Source organism: Oryctolagus cuniculus, chromosome 2 (genome assembly GCF_051225735.1).
Source record: "Oryctolagus cuniculus isolate XC-2025 breed Fujian yellow rabbit chromosome 2, ASM5122573v1, whole genome shotgun sequence".
Taxonomy (NCBI): domain Eukaryota; kingdom Metazoa; phylum Chordata; class Mammalia; order Lagomorpha; family Leporidae; genus Oryctolagus; species Oryctolagus cuniculus.
In genome coordinates this window covers 52,105,800-52,127,039 of record NC_142868.1, presented here as the reverse complement: position 1 = coordinate 52,127,039, position 21,240 = coordinate 52,105,800, and the positions used below count along the sequence as shown (strand labels likewise).

General features: G+C 41.5%; 1 long non-coding RNA gene and 1 other non-coding gene across 2 annotated transcripts in view; one reads left to right on the top strand and one right to left on the bottom strand.

The window, feature by feature from the left end:
* The window catches only part of LOC138848463 (uncharacterized), a 152,865-nt gene that overhangs the window by 87,808 nt on the left and 43,817 nt on the right, over positions 1–21,240 (bottom strand). The window lies entirely within an intron of this gene.
* On the top strand, positions 3,441–3,561 carry LOC127490469 (U6atac minor spliceosomal RNA). The gene has a single exon (XR_007918416.1). It is a non-coding gene; the product is annotated as a U6atac minor spliceosomal RNA (small nuclear RNA).

Here is a 21,240-nt window from a genome sequence, read left to right as displayed (position 1 = left end):
GGATGGCTTCAGAAACCACATGGCAATGGAGCCTGCCTGGCAACAGGCTGTGATTGGATGGCTTCAGAAACTGCCTGGCAACAGGCTGTGATTGGTTAGGGCATAGACTGCCCCTTGACCAGATTGGCTTCCTTGGCTATTTAAGCTGCTCTACCAACTGAAATAAACGAGTCTGCGGGCTGCTCGCCTCTGGCCCGCTTTCACCCGACTCCTGGGGTCTGTGTGGTGACTCCGTGCCTCTTGCCCCCACTGCGCTCCTCCTCTCAGAACGAATCCACAGCAACACATAATGTCCACAGGTAATTTTCCTAGTTGATAAGAGTAACATTTAAAGATGTGCTAGTGGAAGCTATACACTGCTCCTCAGTCTCCCTCCCTGTCCGCTCCTGGGAGGTCCAACAGAAACAGTATAGAATCTCAGAGGGAGAAAAGCCCTGATTAAGAATTTAAAGTCAGGGCAGGAGTTTGGCCTAGCAGTTAAGAAGATTGCATCCCATATTGGAGCACCTGGGTTTGTTACCCAGCTCTGGCTCTCAATTCCAGACTGCTGCCTGTGCAAACCCTGTGGCAACAGGTGCTGACTCGTAGTTGGGTACCTGCCACCTACACGGGAGACCTGGATTGAATTCCCGTTGCTGATTTTGGTTTTCATTCTAGCCCCCAGCCATTGTGGGCATTTCTAGTCAACCAGCAGACAGGCACTCTCCATCTGTCAATTTGTCTGTCTGCCTCTCTCTCTCTCTCTCTCTTCATATCTGCATCTCTCTCTTTCTCTTTGCCTCACAAATAAAAAATTAATAATTTAAACAGGGATTTCGTAAGATGTAATACGTCAACAACACAGTTTTATATGTCCAATGAAAAAGGATAATAGGAACTGGAGGCTCACAGGTTTTTTTTTTTTTTTAAGATTCATTTATTTACTCGAGAGGCAGAGTTACAGAGAGAGAGGGAGAAACAGAGAGGTCTTCCATCCACTGGTTCACTCCCCAAATAGCCACAATGATCAGAGCTGGACCAGGCCAAAGCCAGGAGCCAGGAGCTTCTTCTGGGTCTCCCACATGGGTACAGAGGCCCAAAGACTTGGGCCATCCTCTGCTGCTTTCCCAGGCTATCAGCAGGAAGCTGGATTGGAAGTGGAGCAGCTGGGTCTTGGACTGGCACCTATATGGGATGTCAGCACTGCAGGCAGATGCTTAACCTACTATGCTCAATGTCAGTACTTATCTTGGTGGAAACACCAAGTTAAATTTTTACTTACTCTCAAGCCATTGTTAGTGGCCTACATGCCACTTTGAAAACTATAAAGACAACTAATTTGGAGGCTATGAACTGTGAATATTAGAAACGAATTGTGGCTGCTGATTGAACTACCTGTATCATTTACATAGGTATCCACATTAAGGGACCTTTCCTTGTCTGAGACCAACTGGAATCAAGCTGCCCACTGAGTCTGTACCACCTAGAATGCCAACAATGCTGCCTCAATCCATCATCATAGTGGACATGGAAACACATGTCTGAGACCACCACCATAGCTTTGGCACAAAGTAAAGGACTCTGTTTCTGATGGAGAGGCTACCACTATATGCCAGACTTGTGACCCTGTCATAGTTGGCCCATTTGTCTTGCTGTGCTGGAGGCCACATTGCATGAAGTGTTGCTCTTGTAAACTCCTAGCAGATGGGGTAAACTGAACCTTTGACCCTTTCCAGAGGCTCTTGATGATGCTCATCATTGTTGACACTTTTTAAGGTTCCAGATTTGCTATTGAAATCTGAACAGCTGACTCTAGCCACATCAATGCAGCCTTTCAAACTTGTCTGTGAAGAGCTTTTGGCTTTCTGGATGACTTGCGGTCTGACAATGGTGCACCTTTTATCACAAAAGCTGGTCAACAAAGCACTAATAGCCAAGGCATTCAACAGTTCTTCTGTGAGTCATGCAATCCACAGGCATTTGATACTGACCATTGGAATGGCCTCTTCAAAAATGCACTCAAAAACATTTGTGACTCAACCTCCCTAACTTTGTCTAGGTTTCCATATGTGTCTAAGACAATTTGGTCACACGATATGGCTGTCCCCAGAAAGTGATGGACTTTGCTCAGATGTTTCCTAGTTTTTATCTTGATAAAAATGAAGGGAAATTTTTGTTTGTTTATTTTGCAAAAATGTGTCTGTCTTTTCTCTGAGAGCAGCCCTAAGCAGTCCTGGCTTGTATACTCTCTTGGTGAAAACCTGTCTAAAATGGAAATTCTGTTTTCCATTATTGAATTGACATGTCCTGGATGGCCAGGATAAGGATCACAGAGCCCATTGTTCACTGAATCTCCCTGTGCTGGCCCACTTGGGTCTAAATGGAGGAAATAATGGGTCTCAATAAGCTCTATAAAAATGCTTTTCTGTCACTTGCACCTAACATATCTAGACAGAGTCTGGGTGCAAGTAAGAGATAACTAGAAAGAAGTTGTAACTACTAGAATGGACATATGATTTTAGTGGTGGTGGGACATGTAAAAGGAATATCGCACTTCAGAAAAAGTATGAGGAGGGAAGAACATTCATGATTATTTTTTAACCACTCTAAAATCTTTTTTGTTAAAGATTTATTTATTTATTTGAAAGGCAGAGTTACAGAGAGGCAGAGGCAGAGAGAGAGAGAAAGAGAGAGAGAGAGAAAGAGAATAGTGTTCCATCTTCTAGTTCACTCCCCAAATAGACACAACGGCCGGGCCCATCTGAAGCCAGGAGGTAGGAGCCTCTTCAAGGTCTTCCACATTGGTGCAGGAGTCCAAGGACTTGGGCCATCTTCTACTGCTTTCCCAGGCCATAGCAGGGAGCCAGATCAGAAGTGGAGCAGCTGGGACTCGAACCGGCACCCATATGGGATGCTGGCACTGCAGGCTGCAGCTTTACCTGCTATTCCACAGCGCCAGCCCCACTCTAAAATCTCACCCACAAATGTCCTAGTGCATTAACAGCTTTACATTTAACCGACTTCTGGACCTTCCACCTCACCTCCAGCCAATTCTGATCAGGATTTGATCTCCATTCCACTTAACCTTATCAGGAAGTATACTGAAAGTAGCAGGGGATAGCCCCAGGCATTGCCATCCCATGCAACAGACTTGACAGCACCTCTGGATGTCTTTCACACTTCCATTCTTATAGGCATCACTTAGTCATCCCATGGAGCCAATAAATGACAACCAGCTACTGGTGTGGACAAAAAGGGAAGTCAATCTCAAAAAACAAGCACTAGACATGATTGTTCTACTCCTGTTGAAAACCCTAATGCCTACAAGTCCATCAACAGAACACATTTGAGGCATTGTCAACCTGTGGTCTCCAAACTGATGTAAATCTCACTGCAGAAACACCAACAGTTCTAAACAATCATTTCTTTCTCCAGCACTTTGTGCATCTCAAAAATTATATGTGTTGTATGAATAGAGAGAAGGTTAGCCCCTCCTTGACAAGCATGGACAAGGCTTTGGGGCTTGGCAACATGAATTCAGGGCATTTTTACCTACACTGTGGCATCTAACTATCATTTTTTAGGAATCCCTGCAATATAATTATAGATGAAGGATGAAGAAATAAGTGCCAAGTCAGAGGACATCTCAGAATCATAAACAAGATGACATTTAAAATGCTCCATGATCTTGCATTTTGAAATCAGCCGTATTGAATAATCATTGCAGCCATTTATAGTGCTGGCCTCATTTTGAACCACCCCTGCTTTATCCTGTGCTGCAGTACCAAACTGCTTATAAAGTTTTCCACAAATCTTACCTTCTTTCCCTTGCTACTATCCAGTGTATTTTGTAAAAGGGTTTTAAGGAAAAAAGAAAGAAACTGTAATTTTCCCCCCAGAAACCTTTTATTTAAGGAATACAAACTTCATCCATTTCATAATTACAACTTTAGGAACATGGTGATTCTTCCCACCGTACCCACCCTCCCACCCACTCTCCCACCCTTCCTCCTCTTCCCTCTTCTATTCCCATTCTTATTTTTTACTAAGCTCTATTTTCTTTCTTCCTTTCTCTCTTTCTCTGTTTCTTTCTTTCTCTCTCTCTCTCTCTCTTTCTCTTTCTTTCTCTTTCTCTCTTTCTCTTTCTTTCTCTTTCTCTCTCTCTTTCTTTCTTTCTTTCTTTCTTTCTTTCTTTCTTTCTTTCTTTCTTTCTTTCTTTCTTTCTTTTGACAGGCAGAGTTAGACAGTGAGAGAGAGAGACAGAGAGAAAGGTCTTCCTTCCATTGGTTCACCCCCTAAGTGGCCGCTACGGCCGGCGCGCTGTGCCGATCTGAAGCCAGGAGCCGGGTACTTCCTCCTGGTCTCCCATGCGGGTGCAGGGCCCAAGCACCTGGGCCATCCTCCACTGCATTCCTGGGCCACAGCAGAGAGCTGGACTGGAAGAGGAGCAACCAGGACAGAATCCGGCGCCCCAACCGGGACTAGAACCTGGGGTGCTGGCACCGCAGACGGAGGATTAGCCAAGTGAGTTGCAGCACTAGCCTAAGCTCTATTTTCAACTAACTTTATAAACATGTGATTAACTCTATGTTAATAGTTCAACAAATAGTATGGGAAAAAGAAACTTCCTCAACAATCAAAACAAGGGCTATCCAAAGTCATTGCTTCTCAAAGTGTCAATTTCACTTCCATATATTACCTTTTAGGTGCTCTATTAGTTATCACAGGTCAGAGAGAACATATGTTATTTGTCCTTTTGGGACTGACTTATTTCACCAAGTATGATATTTTCCAGTTTCATCTATTTTGTTGCAAATGACAGAATTTCTTTTTTTTTACTGCTGTGTAGTATTCCATATAGCCCATAATTATCTAGTCTTCAGTTGATGGGTATTTGGGTTGATTCCATATCTTAGATATTGTGAATTAAGCTACAGTAAACACGGGTGCATAGATAACTCTTTCATTTGCTGATTTCCTTTCCCTTGTGTAAATTCCCAGGAGTGGGATGGCTGGGTCATATGGTAGGTCTACATTCAGATTTCTGAGGTATCTCCATATGTCTTTTTTTTTTTTTTTTTAACAGGCAGAGTGGACAGTGAGAGAGAGAGACAGAGAGAAAGGTCTTCTGTTTGGCGTTGGTTCACCCTCCAAAGGCCGCCACAGCCAGCGCACTGCAGACAGTGTACCGTGCTGATCTGAAGGCAGGAGCCAGGTGCTTCTCCTGGTCTCCCATGGGGTGCAGGGCCCAAGGACTTGGGCCATCCTCCACTGCACTCCCGGGCCACAGCAGAGAGCTGGCCTGGAAGAGGGGCAACCGGGACAGAATCCGGCACCCCGACCAGGACTAGAACCCCGTGTGCCAGCGCCGCTAGGTGGAGGATTAGTCTATTGAGCCGCGGTGCTGGCCTCTCTGTCTGTCTTACATAGTGCGCTGGCCTCTCTGTCAGTCTTACATAGTGGCTTTACCAGTTTACATTCCCACCAACAGTGGATTAGGGTACCTTTTCCCCTACTTCCTTGCCAGCATTTGTTGTTTGTTGATTTCTGTACGAAAGGCATTCTCGTGGGGGTGAGGTGAAACCTCATTGTAGTTTTGATCTGCATTTCCCTGACTGCTAGTGATCCTGAGCATTTTTTCATGTGTCAGTCAGCCATTTGGATTTCCTCTTGTGAAAAATGTCTGTTTTAGTCTTTTGCCCATTTCTTAACTGCATTGTTTGTTTTGTTGTTGTTGAGTTTCTTGATTTCTTTATAAATTCTGGTTATCAATCCTTTACCAGTTGCATAGTTTGCAAATAATTTCTCCCATTCTGTCAGTTACCTCTTCACCTTGCTGAGTATTTCTTTTGCAGTACAGAAGCAAGAAACTGATTTTTCTGTGAACCCCATGCATTAACCTGCCTTCCTTCTGGAACCACAGTGGCATGCACATTAGGTGTGGTCATAAAAGAGTTTTGGATGTTGAAGGAAACAAAATTTCAGCCCGGGGGGCCATTCAGATAACTTCAATCCACTGGCTAGGATTGTTGTAGATGATAGAAATCGCCCAAGACTTCCTCCTTGTGAAATTGCTGTTACATCCTCCTCTATCTGGAGTAATGCCTGCAGCCAAGTGGAAAGGTCAAAACCGAAAGAGAAAGCCACCTGGAGTTCCAAGGCTGTCCCTTATTCTTTATAGGATGTGTTTCAACTTGAGCCTGGAACTCTGCGGAAGTGCACATGATTGAGTTCAATACTGCAAATTGGCCTCGTTTTGGTGCTTAGAGTCTTGTTAATAGTAGTTTTAATTAAAGTCTAATGGGGACAGTTTGAATGGATTTGTTTTTAACCTTTGTCAATCAGATTAATCAGTGTGGCTGATGTAGTCAGGTATTCATGAGAAATTTTACTGGGTATTAACTCCCAGATCTGGTGACTATGACCTCATTTAGAAAGAAAGGGTCTTTTCAGATTGATTAAGGATCTTAAGATGAGATCATCCTGCATTATCTGGGTAGGCTCTAAATCTAATAAATAGTGTTCTTATAAGAAACACGTGGAAGTGGGATACAGGAGAAAAGAGAAGGTTGTGTGAAGGGAGAGGCAGAGATTGGAGTGATGTAGCCATAGCCAAGACATACCTATGGTGACCAGAAAACTGGAAGGGGAAAGGAAAGATTCTCCCCAGAGCCTGTGGGGAAATGCGACCATGCCAACAGATTCCGTGCCTCCAGAACTGCATAAAAATGAGTTTACGTTGTTTTAACCCACACAGTCTGTGAGGATCTGTTATGACAGTCTTGGGAAACTAATGTACAGAATGGAAATGAGGGTGCATATTGTCAGGAGCAGTTTTTTTCACCAGTCGTCTCATGTTCCTGTACATCTTGCAAGCAAGGGACTGATTACCCTTCCTTTTTATGGACAATATTTTCAAAGATGTTTGCTTAGTGAATAGCTTTGGAAGATACAAGAAGTGTTTCCCTTTAGAGCAAAGGGCACTGTCCCTTAGAAAATATTTGAATTCCTGAAGCACAGAGTTCCTTTCCTGTCCTGCAATACACTTTGTGTTTAGGTGTCATGCAGTCCTCTTCACCTCACCTCATGGGAACTGGGGTTAGGGAACCAGTGCAAAAAAAATGCTGATAGTTGTAGCTACTGCTATTAGGGTGTCACAAATTAGCTTTTGTCTAACCATAGGAGTCTCATATCTTATACCAGCATCCATAAAACTGTGGCAGGTTAACTTTTTAGGTTGAATTTAGGTTAAATTTCAGACTCTTTATAATTATAGACAATTTTGATTCTTAAATCTTCTGTAATTAGGCCATGAACACCACTATAGCTTCCTCCATCTCTCTTGTCAATGCCTAATTTAATCCTATCCTCTTCTTTACAATGCTCTAAAGTTAGATTGATGTTATTGGTCAAAGAAGCAGATAAATTATAGAGATTGATATGTTACAACATTTTGCATTTTCATCTGTTAAGGAAGGGCATAATGAAGAGGGAAATTTTTGCCTCTGAAAAGCTGCCGAGTCCAGAAGTTGAGACACTGATGAACATATGAACATGAACAAATTGTATTATCTTTATAAAGTCATATGCTGCCAAGAATGCTTTAGTTGGAATAAATCATTCCTACTTGTCACCTCAACTTAAATGCAGAGCTGACTTGTTGACAACTTTTCTTCAGGCTAGAGACACATATTTTACTACTCCCATCTTCTGCAACCCGCCCCTTATAACTGAGAGAAGAGATGAGACTGGTGCACACTGAACTTTATGAAATGACTAATTGGTGCCATCTGTGGTTAAATATTGTAAATGCATCATATCAACAATGCTGTCATCGTTCAAAATAGGTAAGAGAAAGAAATCGGAATAATGTTTTAGTTAACAAGCTTAAGCCAGTCAGGGCAGGCTGCAGGCAAAGTCATGAAACTGTTTTAAGTTTGTCTCCAGCACCACCCACTCCTTTCCTTGTTTTGGAACCTTTCACCAGGATCTCTGGGCTATCTCCCAGCTGCCTCAGGCCATCCTGTGCAGTGCGAAAGCTCTAGTCCTCTCTGACTCCTTCCCATACCAGCAAAATGTATGTATTTGGGGATTTCCACATTGTTACTGTTGCAAACCAACAGCATCCCATTCATCTTTCTTTGCTTTCCAATTAAGCATTCACAAGAGCCCCCAGAAGACCATGATCGACTGAAAAAGAGCCATAAATTAAATTCCGAAAAACTGGATCTTTGATGGTTTGAATTGAAAAATAAATTTCTATGTTGTGAACACCCTTGCCTTTTGCATTAAAGAAAGAGGGAGAGCTGTAACGATCCAAAAAACCCTTACTTAGATCCTGCCACAGTCTTCCTCTAGCTTCAGTGAGAGAAGGTAGAATAGCAAATGGGCAGACAGCCACCTTATACTGCCGAAGAATTCTCTTCTTAGCCACAGACACTGCCAGCACTTCCTGCTCCTCTCTCAATGCATCTGTTCTCCGACATCCATTCCCTGCAGGCCACACGGCTGAGGGGAGAGACATCCATTCCCTGCAGGCCACGTGGCTGAGGGGAGAGACATCCATTCCCTGCAGGCCACGTGGCTGAGGGGAGAGACGCGGGTGCCTTGGCGCTTCTGGAAAGGCTCAAAGGCAGTGATGACAGTAAGAGCAGATGAAGACCTTGTTCGTTAATCCCTTCTAAACCGGAGAGACAAACCAACACTGTCATCTAAGGAAAGGAGTTACCACTGTATTTGTCAAGACTCTCTCTGTCATCAGATAGCCCAAGTAAAAATGGTTCAATTCAAAATAAATATACTGGGGCAGACATTTGCTCTAGTGGTTAAAATGCTGTTTGAGATGCCTCTATTCTGTATCAGAGTAACTGCATTCAAGTCCCAGTTTCGCTCCTGATTCCAGCTTCCTGCTAATGTGCACCCTGGGAGGCAGCAGATGATGACGCAAGTACTTGGGTTCCAGCCAGCCACATGGGAGACTCTAGTTGAGGTCTGGGCTCCTGACTTTGGCCTGATCCAGCTCTGGCCCATGTGGAAATTTTGGGAGTGAGCCAGTAAATGGGAGATTTCTCTCTCCCTCTCAAATAAATAAATTTTTAAAAACGGATTTATTAGCTCACAAAATTCAGGGATTGAAAATATATCAAAAGGCTCAAGAAACCAATGATGTAAGCAGGTGTCCCCTCTCTCTTTCTGTGCCTTGGCCTCTCTCTTGCCTTTGCTCTTGCCTCCAACATGTTCCTTGTCTCTGAGTGCCTTTGGGTATCCTCTTGATGATGGGGTATCAAAGGGCTCCAGGCTTCCACCATCCCAGTTCACAATTCCAGGTCAAAGTGGTTTCCTTCAAGTGCTTAAAAATAAAATCTAAGACAAAGACTCCCAATTCCAGGGTGAGCGTTGTGACACAGCAGGTTAAGCTGTCACTTGTGACTCCAACATCCCATAAGGGAATGCCTATTTGAGTCCAAGTTGCTCTGTTTCCTGCTAGCATGTCTGGGAAGGCAGAAAATGATGGTCCAAGTTTTGAGTCCCTGCCACCAATGTGGGAGACCTGGATGGAGTTCTTGGCTCCTGGTTTCAGCCTGGCCCAGCCCTGGTTGCTGCAGATTTGGAGAGTGAATCATCAGATGTAAAGTTCTCTCTCTCTCTCCCTCCCTCTCTCTCTCTCTCTCTCTCTCTCACACACACACACACACACACCCACACAAGACTCACACACACACACAGCCTTTCAAATAAATAAATAAATCTTTAAAAACAAATTGACTCTTAGTTCGAGCCTAGGTTACACCCATTTGGGGACCACTCTCTGACCTAAGAATGGGCAGGCCAGGCTCACTTTCCAACCTTGTGCTATGATAGCCTCACCTTTACTTCGTGGAATGATGAAGGCTAAGCTCCCTAAAGGACATTTTCTTTTTTTGGTAGGTGCAGATGGGAGGGTGAGGGACAGAGATCCTAACCAGATCTGGCAATAGATGCTGCTTCTAAAGCTTACGCAGACTCAGTTTGGATATGGCTGTGAAGTTAGGTGCATTCACATCTGCACAGATCATTGCTAAGGCAGTTCACTACTTAATCACACAGCTGGCATGGATCTAATCAACCAATCTCTGGAATTTTGGCCACCTTCAGCTGACTGTTATCTGGGGAACATACTTCATAATCGAAGTCCACTAGTAGATAGCACTGAGTCATGTAGAACTGAGTCACGTATAAGTTTCCAAGAAGCCAAGGTCTTTTAATCGTTGCTCCCTATTGATTTTTTATATAAACTATTTATTTTTTAATTTTACCTAGAAACATTTTAATTAAGGTACACAAATTTTATGCATTTCGTATCTACAAATTCAGGAACATAATTATTCTCGATCTTTACACCTTATGTCACACCTGTTGACAGTTATTAGGAAAGGGGCAGCAATTATTCAAAGTTCATTCTGTCAGTCCTCACTTCCCTGCCCCTAGAAGACATAACTATTTAACCAAAAGACATTTTCCCACTGTGCCCAAAAGGGCCTCAGAATCATTCTCAACAAAGTTCCCTAGGCAGCCATTACCCACCGGTTGGAGTTTGTGTTTGAGATAAAACTTGTTTTCTTAAATCTCACAGCTATAGTGTCACAACCAGTTAATTAACAATCTCTCTCTCTCTCTCTCTTTTTTTTTTTTTTTTTGTTATGCCTTGACCAGTCAGCACAGGTAGGATCTCTGTGAAACTTCTATTGGTAAAATTACAGAAAGACTGCACAAGATTGAGGAAGCAGTGCAGGTTTGTCCTCTTCGAGGGCTGTAGCAAGTGATGAGCATTGTGCAAAAAGCCTCTCTTAATTCTAAGTGAAAGTTGCATACTAGAAGGATATGTAATATATCAGATACAAGAGTGCTGTTGTTTTCAAGATAATAGGTATTCAGGCATTTTTCTAACAAAGAGTATACATATGCTCCTTGCAGATCTCCTTATTTTTGAAGGAATAAACTGAAATAACAATACAGGGAATGTAAAAGTTCAAAAAAGTACAAAGATCCTGGGCCTGATGGTGCAGAATAAGTATGCATACTTTAAAAGAAGATTTTCCATGTAAGAAATGGAAGTCAGCCTTGGAAAGCAACTTATTTGTTATCTCAAACAATTTCAGAAACCTATTTTTTTTTTTTTTTTGACAGGCAGAGTGGACAGTGAGAGAGAGAGACAGAGAGAAAGGTCTTCCTTTTTTGCCGTTGATTCACCCTCCAATGGCCGCCGCGGCCGGCGTGCTGCGGCCAGCGCATCAAGCTGATTAGAAGCCAGGAGCCAGGTGCTTCTCCTGGTCTCCCATGGGGTGCAGGGCCCAAGGACTTGGGCCATCCTCCACTGCACTCCCAGGCCATAGCAGAGAGCTGGCCTGGAAGAGGGGCAACAGGGACAGAGTCCGGCGCCCCGACCGGGACTAGAACCTGGTGTGCGGGTGCCGCAAGGCAGAGGATTAGCCTACTGAGCCACGGTGCCAGCCCAGAAACCTATTATATTTATAGTATAATATGGACAATAACAACAAAAACTCCACAGGTGAAGATGAAGGTTGAGATAAAAATGGAATTAGATGAGCAGGGTAGAACAAAAAATATGTAATAAAGTAACTATGAATTAACAGTGTAGAAAACTGGATTTGGAATATAAAAGCCAAGTATAAAAATCTTCTTTTTTTTAGATAAATAAATAAATCTTTTTTTTAAAAAAAAGGTTTATTTGAAAAGTAGAGTTACAGAGGCAGAGAGAGATCTTCCATCCAGTGGTTCACTCCCTAAATGGCCACAACGGCAGGAGCTGGGCCAGTCCAAAGCCAGTAGCCAGGAACTTCTATGGGTCTCCCATGTGGGTGCAGGGGCCCAAAGACTTGGGCCATCCTCTACTGCTTTCCCAGGCCAGCAGAGAGCTGGATCAGAAGTGGAGCAGCCATGACTTGAACCGGCACCCATATGGGATGCTGACACTGTAGGTGGTGGCTTTACCTGCTATGCAACAGCGCCAGCCCCGAGAATCTTAGTAATCATAAGGACACTGATGAACAAAGCAACAAACCAGTTCAGTATATATAAATATGTATATGTACATATTTACACATATATACAGATATATATCTATCTGCAGTAGATCCAGATATTTTTATAATGTTTAGTCTAAACATTTAAGAATGTATCATCTTTATTATATATACTATTTTATAGAGAAGATGAAGTTCCCTAACTCATTTTATGAGACTATAAATGTTCTCATTATCCAAACCAGAAAAAAACAGCAGTATAAAAGAAAATTATAGACTGATTTTACTCATAAACATATACTAAATCATGATAAATAAAATATTAACACATCATATTCTGCAATGTATAAAACAATAATATATAATTACTAATTGCAAGAATGGAAGGATGTTTTAATATTAGGCAATTGAATATGATTCAACATATGAGCAGATTAAAGAATTGGCTTGAGTGAAGCAGAAAATGCATTAGATAGAATTCACATTTATTTATCACTTATAAAAAGAGAAACTTGGTAAAGTAAGACTAAGAGAAGATTTCCTTAAAATGATAAAGAGTATCAGTCAAAAATGTACATAGCACAGTATACTTAATGTGAAATGTTAAGTCTTCCCTTTTAAAAAGTGAAATGCTAACTATCTACACATCTATTCAACATTGTATGGAAGCTGCAAAGTATGACAAGAAAAAAATTAGAAGAGGTAAAAACTAGAAAGGAAGAAATGAATCTGCTATTGTTCACAAATAACATTCATTTGTACATGAAAATCATGAAAGTTTATTAAGCGCTTCCTATGCTATATATTGGTATGTGCATGTGTACGCCATACTCAAACATTTGGTGAGTAAATTAAGTGCCCACCTTATGCCAAATATAGTGCTGCATGTTGGGTATAGGGTGATGAATAAGAGGGATGAACACTATGCCTTGGAGTGACGGTTCTGGAACAACAGGTTAAGCCACTACTTGGGAACCAGTAGCCCAGGTATCAGTGTCAGAATGCCTGAGTTCTGGCTGCTTGGCTTCTGCTCCTGCCAATGCGCCTGGGAGGCAGCAGATGATGGGTCATGCACTTGGGTCCATTCCTGGCTCCTGGTTTTGGCCTGGAGCAAGTAGGGAGTGAACCAGCAAATTGAAGATCTCTCTCTCTCTGTCTCTCTCTATATATGTGTCTCAAATAAATAAATAAACAACAAGTCTTTAAAAAAAAAAAAAGAGCTTGCCTTCACATTTCACCATCTTGTGAAGGAGACAGGTAGCCGAACAAAAAGATAATAATACAGTGAGGTAAGCATTATCATCACAGGGGGAGAACTGCAGATTGTAGCAGGAGTCTTTAATCTTGTGCAAAGGCAGGAGGTCAAATAATCTTACTAAAATAATCAATATGAGCTGAATAAACTAATCAAATATGAGCTGAAATGTGACAGCTGAAAAGCTGTTAGGCAAAGAGCCTGGGGCAGAGTGTTCCAGCCAAGTGAGTACCATTCACAGGTGTGAGAGACAGTGTGTGGGCTGGGAGATTAGCATAGTGGACAGGAGAGCGTGAGCACTGCGTGGAGAGGGCTGCTGGAGCGTGGAGGTGAAGGGCCTTGGTAACTGTGGTCAGTGGTTTGAACATTATCTTGAGAGGGCAGCTGGAAGCTATCCAAGGCCTTTAAGCAGTTTGCATTTTACAAAACTACTCTGGCTGCAACATGGGCAATGAACATAGAGAGGGACTGCCAGAGTGGAGGCAGGAGACTGGTTAGGGAGACAGTGCAGAAATCCAGGCGAGAAATGATGGTGGCTTAGTGTTGGTGGGGAACGGGAGGAATTGGGTGGACTTTGGATACATTCAGAAGATTAGGGGTACTGACTAGAACTGTTAGGATGCAATTCATGAGGAAGGAATGATATTCAAGTTTTAGGGTACACCACAGACTGGAAGGAAATGCACCCACAGTGTTAAAATTATCTTTTAGCTGTAGAATGTTAATAGGTTTGTTTTCTTCTTTGTATTTTTTTAAGTTTATATATATGTTGAGCATTTGCATTATCAAGAAGAGGTTATGAATAATCATTTTCTTGTTCTTAACATCTGTTCCTTAGTTCTTAGCTCTCCTCTAGAAAACTAGAATAACCCGTGTTACATGTGACGTAGTTTGCTTTTTCTAAAAAAAAAAAATTATTTATTTATTTGAAGGGCAGAGTTACAGAGAGACGAAGAGACAGAGAGAAAGGTCTTCCATCTGCTGGTTCACTCCCTAAATGGCCACAACGGCTGGAGCTGGGCCAATCCAGAGCCAGGAGCCAAGAGTTTCATCCAGGTCTTTGACATGGGTGCAGGGGCCCAAGCACTTGGGCCATCCTCCATTGCTTTCCCAGGCCATTAGCAGGGAGCTGGATTGGAAGTAGAGCAGTTGGGACACAAACCAGCGCCCATTTGGGATGCCGGTGCCACAGGAAGAGGTTTAACCTACTACACCATAGTGCCAGCCCCACATAGTTTTCTTTTTATCGGTGGCTTCTGAAGGGAATTTGTAATCCTGAAGGACTGCATATTTTATTTTAAAGTTTATTTATTTATTTATTTTAGAGGGGGAGGGGGCAGGCCTTCCATCTGCTGGGTTAGTTTCCAAATGCCTGTAGGAGTCAGAGACGGGCCAGGCTGAAGTCAAGAGCCAGGATTTCCATCCAGATCTCTCATGTAGGTTACAGAAACCCAAATATCTGAGCTTCCCAGGATGTGCATTAACAGGAAGCAGGAAAAGAAAGTGGAGGTGGGATTCAATCCCATGCATTCTGGAATGGGATGCAGGCATCCCAAGCACCATCTTAACTCACTGCCCACAACACCCACTGCAGGACTGCATATTTTAGAAGCTAGCAAGTAATATGGAAAAGTACAGATTTTGTAGAATCGAGGACCTCTACTGTTTACCAATAGTAAAAGTTACTAAAAAGTTACTTTAAAAGTTACTAAAAAGTTACATGGCAGTTACCTAACCTTTTTCAGTGTCAAGTGTAAATAATGTGCAGGAAGCACTTGTCAAACATTGTCAGATGTTAGTATGCTATGTGGCCTTGCCTACAAGGTAAAGCTCAAACTTCTCTGCTTGTACTTAGGACCTTCAAAAATGTACCCAAAATTAGCCCTCCAAACCCATCTTCTCATACATTGTTCCTCTACTAAATGCTCCCTAAAATTATTCTTCACTTCCTCAAGCCTTCCTATATATAATTATTTGCAAAGATTCAGGCAGGAGCATACGTATTTTCAAGATGATGATTTATAGTTCAGGTGATCATATGTCCCGGTTTTCCTGTTGTCCTGGCATCTCATGCATTTTACATTTGTCCTAAATGACAGTGCCCCTTATTGCATTCAGCTTTAGGAATTTCAGACTTACTTGGTCTGGTTAATTCCAGAGGGCTTTGGTTTCAATGCCACAGGACTCAGATCTTGGGCAAATTATCTCCCTCTGAACTTCAGTTATTTATCTGTAAATTGGAGGTAATAGTCTCTACCTTCTGGAGATTGGAAATGACATTCAATGAGTGAGTATATGTACCTACATAGAGTAAGTGCACTATAAATCCATATTGTTATTCCAAAGGTGCTATTGTGATAAGTCTGGTGATCTTGTGTTTTCCAAGACAAAGAAACAGAAGTTCACTATTGTCATCAATATGATCAGTTTTTGGTGAAGCACAAATACAAATTTATATTTTAATAATGTTTTACATATCTTTATATCACATATAATGTTCTGTAATCCATTTGTGTAATTATTTCAAGAATGTGCTGGACTTAACACAACTAAAGGTCGACCATTCAATAAAGACAAGTGCCCCAAATCCAAAGCTTTAGCACCACTGAGCAGCTAAGAGAAGACTATATCCTTTTACTCACTGCTCCTATCAACTCATTTTATCATACATTCTAGGTTTTCAGAAATGACAGATAAACTGGATAAAGCTTTAAGGAAAGGAAATGAGGAGTATTAACAATCAGAGAAAATCAGTCAAACATCATCCCTTCAAGCTACAGGATGACAAACACTTTCAATTAATATGTCCCCTGGGAAATATAGAATGAAAAGAACTAAGCATTAAATACATTTAAAAAATCATATTAAAATTACCTTTCACCCTTTTAGACTTCCAGACTGTGAACTGGGGCTCCAAGCCTTCAAAAGCTACTTCTTCTCTTGGGATGAGAAACTGGCAATAGTAGCAGCTGTCAAGTGACTCAGAGGGCTGGGCTAAGATAAGACTCAAGGATGTGTCAAAGCTACACCAATCTGTCATCAAGGAAGACCAAGGACCTGGAGGTACCAACTGACATTTAGCAGCAAGAAGGGTTCAGAGCTGGATTTCTCAGGCAGCCTAATAACATTTTTCAACCATCCTCTCTGCTCTTTTCCAAGACTAGGGAAGTAAAATTCCATTGTCCATTTTCCCTAGGAATTCCTCAAGAAATAGTACACTGCGGGCATTTGTACAGCCTGCTTTATGAGAACATCAAAACTGGGAGCAGGTCCACAAACAGAGTAGAACCACACAGGTACACATAATGCCAGAATGCTCCAAAAAGTTGTTCGGTATAGATGTGATTTATTTTTCTTACATGAGCAAAAATATTCTTGTGGGTTCCCTTGCTCAAGAATGATTTAGCCTTGTCTCATGGTAAAATGATTCCATTATCTATCTCTGTTTGGGAAGTCCTATTTGATATGCTACAACTATTGACGTGGCCATATTAATCTTTTTTGAAAGATTTATGTATTTATTTGAAAGGCAGAGTTACAGAGAGGCAGAGGCGGGAGGGGAGACCCTCCATTCACTGGTTCACCCCCCAGATGGCTGCAATGGCCACAGCTATGCTGATCCGAAGCCAGGAGCCAGGAGCTTCTTCAGGTCTCCAAAGTGGGTGCAGGGGCCCAAGCATTTGGGCCAACTTCTACTGCTTTCCCAGGCCACAGCAGAGAGCTGGATCAGAAGTGGAGCAGCCAGGACTTGAACCGACACCTATATGGGATGCTGGCACTGCAGGCAGCAGTTTTATCTACTACGCCACAGTGCCTGCCCCCATATTAATCTTATTCTCATTCTTTTTTTCTGAGGGCTACAGATTGTCCTATGCATACTCTACTTTGATAATTTCTAGAAACTATTTCACTTTTTATTTCTTTTCATACTTTTGTATGTCTGTCTTTGACATTTAAGAAAATAACATATTTACAAACAAGGATGGTTCACAAGTACGTTTTTTCCCTAGGGGAAAATTTTTATGGTGTAGGCTGTCCATGAAGATGCTCAAAGATGAATCTAAGGATTTTAAATATTGGGGGACTTTAAAGAGAGATTTTAAGTCCCTCCGAACTGTATCTTGACCTCACCTCTATTTTTAGGGTTAGAAGGGTGAAAACACTTGTCTGTGAAACATGAAACGAGATCTCTGAGAATTAGGTGTCAGTGGGTCTCCAGGAGAGTACACCATACAGCAGGAGCACAAGAATGCCAGTCACGTGTTCAAGCAATGCATCCAAGGGTGTTTGGCTGCAGTTCAAGCAAGCATGTCACTGGCCCAGAGCCAGAATCATGAGCCGCAGGAACGTTTGCACTTTGACTCTCTGGAAAGTGCTGGTGGATTTTGAAGCATGCCCATACCTCTGTAGAGTCCATATACTCCCTAGAATTACATGTTTTCTTTTGTTATTCAGTGATTTTAGACATATTTCCATTTCTGTACTTCAGTTTTTAATAGAAGAATTATAATGGAAGAATTCCTGTAGTTCACTTAAGGGAAGCAATTGAATGGGTTTTATTAATTTATGAGCTGAAAAACCATATAAACTGTTTTATAGCATGGATTTTATATATTTATATATATATTTATATATTGGGTGAGACGTGAAGTACAGATATGACATTTCACATGCATAAAAAGCCTGATAAGCCAGTCTTCTGGTTTTGCTATCTCGTTTGATCATAGCACAAAGAGACAAAGGGGCAAGATGCTTAAAACGTGTAGACTTTAGAGGCAAAAGCAGCTCTATTGCTTATCAACTATGCGGTATCTCCTAAGTCAATTTCCTTATGCTTATCTGTTTATTGGGGGATAAGAACAAAGAACCTCCTTAAGTTGTAGTGCAATCGCACAATAACCATACCTGATGGACAATGAATACCAGGCTCATTTCTTTTTCCCAACGTTTGACTTGATAGCACAGGAAGATTAGTCCAACTCACTCATTAAATGTGAAATAAGAACCCATTATTTTTTAGAGCACCAGAAATGTCCAACAAAAATATAATCCTGCTCATGTGTTCAGTATAACTAGGCACACTGAAGAATATTCTAAACCTATGAAGTATATAAATAACACAATAATGAAGATAATACAGTTATTCAGAATATAAGAAACCCTACAACTCAACAACAAAAAGACCAATGACCAGTTTTGAAAATGGGCAAAGGACCTGAATAGACATTTCTTCAAAGAAGATTACCAGTAAGCATGTGAAAATACACTCAATATCACTCATCATTAGGGAAAAGCAAATCAAAATCACAGTGAGATACCATTTAACATCCATGAGGATAGCTTCAGTTTAAATAAGATAATAACAGGGACTGGCACTGTGGTATAAAAGGCTAAGCCTCTGCCTGTGGTGCCTGCATCCCATATAGGCACTGGTTCATGTACTAGCTGCTCCTCTTCTGATCCAGCTCTCTGCTTATGGCCTGGGAAAGCAGCAGAAGATGGCCTAAGTGCTGGGGCCCCTGTTCCCATGAAGGAGACCCAGAAGAAGCTCCTGGTTCCTGGCTCTGGACCTGGCCAAGCTCTGGCCATTTTGGCCATTTGGGGAGTGAACCAGTAGATGGAAGACCTTTCTCTCGGTCTCTCCCTCTCTCTCTCTGTAACGCTACTCTCAAATAAATAAAAATCATTTTTAAAAAATTGTATTTAAGTTATACAAGTTCTGTGTACTTCATATACACAGATTTAGGAACATAGTGATACTTCCTGTCCTACCCTCCCTCCCACCCATGCTCCAAACCTTCTTCCTCCTCCCTCTCCTATTCCCACTTTAAATTTCTACAAAGATCTATTTTCACTTTACTTAGTGACCATAAAGTTAGCCCTACAAAAATAAGTAAAGAGTTCAACAAATAGTATGAAGAAAAAACACCGTTTCTCAACAGAAGAAACAAGGGCTGTAAACCATCATCAAATCTCAAAATGTCAATTTCACTACAATACATTACATTTTAGGTACTCTATTAGTTACCCCAGATCAGGGAAAACATACGACATCTAAGTATTATCTTTAAAAAAAGACAATAACAAATGTTGACAATAAATCTGTACCTGCATACATTGCTAATAAGGGTGTAAAGTTGTGGAAAACAGCATAACACTTTCTCAAAAGGTTAAATATTGTTTTCACAGGACCTAGCAATCCTATTCTGAGATACATACCTGAGAGAAATGAAAACATATCCACACAAAACTTGTATGTGAATCTTTGTAACAGCATTGTTCATACTATCTGAAAAGTGAAAACAACCCACATGTTCATCAACTGATAATAAACAAAGTGTGGTGTGTTCATATAATAGAATACTGTTCAACAATAAAAATGAGTGAAGTACTGATATATGCTACAATCAATGTGGATGAACTCTGAAAACATTCCAAGTTGAAGAAACCAGTAGGAAAAGAACTTGCATGATACAACTCCATCTACATAAAGCATCCAGAGATTGATGTGTAGAGGCAGAGTGTAGGCTTTGGTGGTTTACTAGGGTGGGGGCTGTAGAGGGTTGCTGGTCACTAGAGAATGAAATGTCAATTAGTACAATGTGATGATAGATACTGGAGATGGTTAGAAAGAAACAGCATGGAGTAGCATAATCCCAGAAAGTTTCATAGATAAGATGTGACTTAAAGGGAACCTTTACATACAAGTGGGATTCAAAATTACTTCTCTGGGGATTTAGAATAGGTAGAAATTCCCTCAATACCCCATGCTATCTTTGGTCTCTAGGCCTTTACTCTTGCGGTCACTCTGCTTTGTACATTTTTCCTTGTCCCTTGCTTCCTGGAGTCACCTATGCCTCCTGCGTTGGGTTCCAGTTCCAGGGGACTTTCTTCCTGCCACCTTGCCTATATCTCGCACTGACCCACACCTCCAGTGCTGAAATTGCCTGGCTGGCAGACAGGGTGGGATGGACTGTCCTCCATTCTCTCTGCACCTTCCTGGGTGGTGTGGAACCCAGGCTGTGCTAGCACAGAGATTTGTTGGGAATCAGCTGATTCTGGGAAGAAAGTGATTTGTTGCTCCTTTAGATGCTCCACTGGAAAGAATCAGGGAGACAGAGATCCTCTCTCTGCAACCAAGCTTAAGTAGCAATCAAGACTGATTTGTTGAAAACAGCCAAAACTAAGCCACAGTGAGGGGAGGAAAGGAAACTGAGGAAGCATAAATGGTAGTGAGTCTTGGAGGGGGCCCTGGCTGCTTCTATATGGCCTCTTCCATTGAAAGGGTAAAGAATTGGCTCTGAATCATTTCCTGGACTCCATGTGACTAATATTAAGATCATTGTTTTTCTGGCAATGGCCTGTTTTTCAGGTGCTGCCAGTTGCTCTATACATTTCCTACTAGACCACAAGAAACCTGAAGGCAGAATCGAGTCTTGCTCATTATAGTGTCTCACTGACAAAGCACAGTTCCTGGTGCATAGTAGCCTCCAAAACTATTTTATACATTGTATGTATTCCAATTTATTCCTAGCTCTTAGGCACTGATTTCTTGTTTTCTTTAATACAACTACTACTCTTGTAATCTCTGGAGAAAGAGTGATAGGCACTTGTAGAACATTATGAACATAAATCCTGATAGAGAACTATTTTCATACAATTTTACAACATTCAAACAAAATTAATATATTGATAATTATTTTAAGTAATGCTATTAACATTATCTGAAGGTCATCATCAATATTAAATAGGATATTTTCTTATTTTATACCACTTGTCTAAATTCTCCTTTCTCTCAGTACAAAAATATAATGTTTTACACAAATAACATATAAAAATGAGCCTGGACATGCAAATCCAGCTGAAAAGCCCTTGAGAGTATTTCAGGCATGGAAAGCCAAGATACTCTGGCAAAAAAAAAAAAATGACCTAAATGAAGGATCTCCGTGAGTGAGATCCCAGTGGAAAGAACAGGTCATCAAA